The sequence below is a fragment of the Dioscorea cayenensis genome, chromosome 10, assembly GCF_009730915.1.
Source record: "Dioscorea cayenensis subsp. rotundata cultivar TDr96_F1 chromosome 10, TDr96_F1_v2_PseudoChromosome.rev07_lg8_w22 25.fasta, whole genome shotgun sequence".
Taxonomy (NCBI): domain Eukaryota; kingdom Viridiplantae; phylum Streptophyta; class Magnoliopsida; order Dioscoreales; family Dioscoreaceae; genus Dioscorea; species Dioscorea cayenensis.
Genome location: NC_052480.1, coordinates 18,815,560 through 18,819,688, shown reverse-complemented (window position 1 = coordinate 18,819,688; position 4,129 = coordinate 18,815,560). Strand labels below are relative to the sequence as shown.

General features: G+C 42.3%; 1 non-coding gene across 1 annotated transcript; it reads right to left on the bottom strand.

The window, feature by feature from the left end:
• Positions 1 to 3,216: 3,216 nt before the first annotated feature.
• LOC120271297 lies at positions 3,217 to 3,323 on the bottom strand. The gene has a single exon (XR_005539914.1). It is a non-coding gene; the product is annotated as a small nucleolar RNA R71 (small nucleolar RNA).
• Positions 3,324 to 4,129: the final 806 nt, after the last annotated feature.

Genomic DNA, 4,129 nt, shown 5'->3' with positions numbered 1-4,129 from the left:
CAGTCACACTCATGTGTTCTAACTTGTGCAAAGTTAGCAAGATCCCCGTCAAATGTGCTTTTACTTGAATAAGCAACGTGATCTACGGCATCAGACATGTGCCCGTTTATGTTGCCTCGATGAAAAGTGTGGATCGGAAGTGTTTTTGGCGGAGTACTGTAGTAAATCACTATAGTAATGTACTGTAGCAATTACAGTTCATAGGCTACAGAAAATTAGATTCCAGAAAATCCAAAATGGGCCTGTGGAAATTCCACACGCCCTTGTGGATTCCCGATTCCCGTCCTTTATAAAGATGCGATTCAGCCTGATTTCCATCTTTTCTCCATCTTTTGAGAGGCTTGCGGCTAGGGTTTAGATGGGCTTTGTTAAGGCTTTTGGAGTGGTTCTACAGCTTCAACTCCACGTTTCTCTTTGAAGATAGTTATTGGGGAAGCTTTCGTTGGCACCGATCCGATGATGTGCCATAGGCTTGACAAGACCTTTGGCGAGTAAAGTAACATAAATACACACATATTAGCGTTAAAACCCGAGAAAATTAATGCTCAACACAAGGAAAGAACACTTCCTATTCTTATCGCACAAGCACTTATCAACAATCAACAATGAAATCAAAGATAAAAACATGTAATCCATATAAAGACCATCGACACAAATACCGAGGGGGTTTTTCTATGGATTACATGTTTTTATCTTTGATTTCATTGTTGATTGTTGATAAGTTCTTGTGCGATAAGAATAGGAAGTGTTATTTCCTTGTGTTGAGCATTAATTTTCTCGGGTTTTAACGCTAATATGTGTGTATTTATGTTACTTTCATGCAGGTAGGGTTGTGAGGCTGAATATGAGAGAAAAAAGCCAATGTGTGTCGTAATGCACCAATTTGGAGGAAATCTTGCTAAGGTTCAAACGTGAAGACATAGGTCGGCTTCGAGATGCGGGAATGTGCACCAACCTCCTCGTATTCGAGTTAGCTCAACTATTTGGAGGGGCACAAGGGTAGTCACATTAAAGCATTCCGACTTGTGCATATAGAATAAGATCTCCACCAACATGTCCACTATTGGAGAAGCAAAAGCGATCCACAACGTAAACATGTGCCCGTTTGCGCTACCTCATTGAAAGCATGGATTCGGGAGTATTTCGGGTCGGTACTGTAGTAGGGTACTATATCAAAAACTGTATCAAGAATACTGTACTAGCAATATTCACAGCTTGCCGAGAAAACAGGAAAACAGAGAATCCACACGGGCATGTGGAAATTCCACACGCCAATGTGAAAAATCCACAGGGGCGCTCACACGGCCGTGTGAAATCTCGATTCCAGCCCTTTAAAAACCGATTTCAACTCCGATTTCAGTATTCTTTTCTCTATCTTTTCCCCAACATGAGAGAGGGCTGCGGTTAGGGTTTTGAGAGGTATTGGCTTGGGCTTTGGAGAGGTTCTACGGCTCAAACATCACATGTTGTTTGGAAGAAGGTTGGTGGGAGAGCTTTCATCGACACCAATCCGGTCGGACAAAGGGACCCTTGCGACGAGTATAGGACTCTCGAAAAGACCATCACCACGACTAAGGAGGGGGTTTTCTATGGATGCTTTGTTTTTACATTCGATTTCATTGATTGTATCTAGCTCCATGGAGAGCTAAACCCCTAGTGGGTACTTGGGTATTTGTAAACCCTAGGATATATTTGTTTCATTAAATCTCTTTATTATGCTTTCAATTAATTGATGTTTTTTGTGAGTTCCAATCTTGTATGCTTGATTGTATGAATACTCCCCTAGAGTGACACTAGGGTTGAGAGTTCTTCTTGGTAACTCTTGTGAGTGAGTGAAACACCATTAGAGTTAGACAAAGCTAGATTGGAGAGGGTTGACAGGGTGAGTCGAGAGGCAGCGGAGTGTCCCCTTTCCCCTCCTTTGTGATCTATCCTACCTCCACGTTCCAAGAGTTCTTTAAAGCCATAATAGAGTGAATGGGCTAAGGGATGACCTTCCGCTGGGGCTTAGTTGCGAGTGCAATGGAGTGAAGTGTTGAAGTGTTTTTAGCATCTAGGGCTTAATTGTGGCTAGGGATCTTTCACCTGGACCAAAGGGGTAGGTCTATACATAGGAATAGGGTTTATCATTTGGAATCCCTATAGCTCATTGCAATTCTATATGAGTGCGAGGTGTTGAGATTGTTCGATTTCTCCTCCGGACATGTATAGAGTTAGGCATGGTTGACCTTAGATTTGGGACTATGTAATCAAGGATTTCCACGACTCACATGTAATAGAGGTTTATTGCACTTGAAACGATTATCCTAGGTGGAACAATATCCGGGTACCCTATTTTTATCAATTGCCTTACCTTCTCCTTTACTCTTGCTTTCTTTCTTGTTATTTTTACTTTTGAGAATTGAATCTTGTCACACATATCACTATTCATCTTCCACATTAGTTAAGAAACAACTCAAGTGTCTTTATTCCCTACTCTTTATGGATACGATACCCACTCATCTGGCATTATTACTTTGACACCCGTGCACTTGCGGTTTACACGCATATACGGACGTGTCAAGGTTTTGGTGCCGTTGCCGGGGAGTAGGCGTTTAGAGATACTTTGCACTTTGTTTTTCTTAGCTATTCATTTATTCATTATATTTCATATTTTCTTATTCTATCATCGTTCTGATTTCTTTTTCTTTCTTTTTTGGTGTAGCTCCAGGTTATGCCCCGGGGGAACCCCTCTATACTGATTAAAGGAGATCCCGAGCTTGAACATACACTGAGAATAAAAAGGAAAGAACCTGTGCGAGAACATTCTAATATAGCTGATTTGGAAACAGAAGAATCTAAAAATATGGCAGAACAGAATGAGCAGCAGCGGACATTATCTGATTATGCCAGACCTTCAGTATTGTGCATCCCCCGATTACAGCTCAGAACTTCGAGCTGAAGCCGGCATTCATTCACATGTTGCAGCAATCCGCATAATTTAATGGTTTGGCTGATGATTATCCGAACAGTCATATAGAGAACTTTCTTGAGATGCGTGATATGCTGAAGATAAATGGGCAAATGGATGATGCCATCAAGTTGAGGGCCTTCCCATTTTCCTTGAAGGGGAGAGAAAAGCAGTGGCTACACTCATTACCTAGAGCATCAATTACCACATGGGAAGAGATGGTAGAAGGTTTTCTTGGCCATTATTTCCCTCCAAAAAAATATGTAAAGCTTAGGAATGAGATCTCGTCCTTTGTACAATTGGAATTGGAGTCTCTATTTGAGATGTGGGAAAGGTTCAAGGAGCTCCTGAGAAAGTGCCCGCAACACGAATTCTCGGAGTGGATGATTATTCAAACCTTTTACAACGGTTTGAGTCCGAGTACAAGGCAACTCTTGGATGCGGCAGTAGGAGGTACCTTAGGTAGCAAGACCCCTAGTGAGGCTCGTCAATTAATTGAAGAAATGGTGTTAAATAGCTACCAATGGAATGCCAGGGAGAAGAAAAAGGTGGTCAGTCTCCATGAGATAGATGCAGTGACTTTGTTGGTGGCTCAAGTGGAATCATTGAGTAAGAAGTTAGATCGTCTAACTTTGAACAGAGTAGCGACCATGATTACTTGCACCGGGTGTGGTAGAGGACATGCTCTCTCCAATTGCCCGATATCTATTGGTGATGCATCTTCGGTTGAGAACATCGATTTTGTAGGTAATGACACGAGGACTCAAGGGAACCCATATAGCAATACCTACAATCCGGGTTGGAAGAGTCATCCCAATTTCTCGTGGAGCAACCAAGGTCCACAAAAGGCCATAGGGCCCACCGGGTTTCTAACAACGAAGCCCAAATATGGAAAATAGAGTTTCAGGTTTGGAGACCCGAATGACCGATTTGAGAAGGCCTTAACTAGGTTTGTGCAATCGTCAACTACAAGGTTTGAATCAGTTGAGGCTACACTTCGCAACCATAACACCTCCATACATAATCTTGAAAATCAAGTGGGGCAGATTGTGAAGTCCTTATCGGAAAGACCACATTGAAGTTTACAGAGCAATATCGAGACAAACCCTAGAGAGCATGTGAAGACGATCACTTTGAGAACTGGTCGTGAGGTCGACAGTAGGCTTCCGAGTGAGAAGC